This window comes from Vicugna pacos, chromosome 8 (assembly GCF_048564905.1).
Source record: "Vicugna pacos chromosome 8, VicPac4, whole genome shotgun sequence".
Taxonomy (NCBI): Eukaryota; Metazoa; Chordata; class Mammalia; order Artiodactyla; family Camelidae; genus Vicugna; species Vicugna pacos.
Window position 1 is genome coordinate 35557923 of NC_132994.1, and position 1496 is coordinate 35559418.

General features: G+C 32.7%; 1 non-coding gene across 1 annotated transcript; it reads right to left on the reverse strand.

Annotated features, from left to right (window-relative positions):
* Window positions 1-984: 984 nt before the first annotated feature.
* Window positions 985-1169, reverse strand: LOC116281658 (U2 spliceosomal RNA). The gene has a single exon (XR_004191127.1). It is a non-coding gene; the product is annotated as a U2 spliceosomal RNA (small nuclear RNA).
* Window positions 1170-1496: the final 327 nt, after the last annotated feature.

The window sequence follows — 1496 nt, forward strand, 5'->3', positions numbered from 1 at the left end:
AAAGAAAAAAGAAAGGAAGAAAGAAAGAGAGAGAGAGAAAGGAGCCTAGGCACTGCTTGAGACTAGGTATAGAATTCTCAGGTAAAAATCCTTCATCAAAATTTTGAAAGTATTGCCCTTGTCTTTAAGCTTCCAGTGTTGCTGTTGAAAAGTCCAGTGCTTTCTGATTCTTTATCCTTTGATTGTGACCTTTTTTTTTTCTCTTGGAAGCTTTTAAAATCTTTATCCAATAAATATAAATATTCATAAAATAAAAATTAAAATGAACCACTCAAAAAAAATCTTTATCCAGAGTGTTCTGAACTTTCACAATTATGTGTCTTAGTTTGGGTCTTTCTTTCTTTCTTTTTTTTCACTCATTGTGGCACCAAGTGAGCCCTTTCAATCAATATCTTCTGTTCTGAAATTTTTTATTATATGATTTCTTTGATAATTACCTCCTCTCTCTTCTTTCTTTCTAGAACTCATTATTTGGGTACAGGGACTCTTGGACTGATCAACTAATTTTCCTTTCTTTTCTGTCCTATATTTCATCTCTGGCTTATCCTACTTTCTCAGAGATTTCTTTAAATTTATCCTCTACCCCTTTTCTTTTTTTTTCAATCTCAGATAACCTGTTTTTAATTTCCAAGCACTCTTTTTTGTTCTTTGAATGTTTCTTGTTTATACAGTATTCTGTTTTTGTTTGTTTAGTTTAGTTTTTATGGGTAAATTATCTTCTCTTATCCCTATGGAGTGTGATAATGGTCTTTTTTCTTAGAAGTTTCTTCTACTTCTTATATTATTTGTTTCCTCTGGTTTCCTTTCTTTCCTATTTACTTCGGTCTGTCTTTAAACCTTGAAGGCTTTTTTCAGATATATGATACTTGGCTAACAGTATTTAAGAATGAAACCCTGCAAAAACAGACTGTAAGCTGTTGGCTTCTAGATTTATGGGCCTCACCATAGGAAGACCAAGTTGATTCTTTTTTTTTTTTTGGCGAGGGGCAGTGCACCATTCCTGGAGGTATTGCAATACCAGGCTGATGCATGGAGTGGACAGAGCAAGCTCATATTCCAACCCCCTGTTCCAAAAATCCATTTAATATATTGTCCTCAGATAGAAGATGTATCAGATATTAAACTGGTAAGAATAGATACTACCAAGTTGAATTATTTTTTATTGAAATGAGCCTCAAATGTTAGTATATAGATCAAATTCTTTCACTTAGAGCTACTCAGTTTCTACAAAGTATGAGCCTCCAGAATCTGGGATTTAAACTGGATTCTGCTTTCTGAAATTAGACATTAGATATGGGGGGGAGAGTGAGAATAGGGCTAATTTTCTATAAGAATTTATAAATTAAATACTCAAAAGAACTTAATTCCCATAGTACTTGACTTAAAATTTTACCAGAAGCAATAGACACAATAACTGAATTTCTGTAAATATTTGTCCTCAGAAAATGCAGAATTTTAAATTTCAGTCTGACAGGTTTTTTGAGATGGAGTGGATT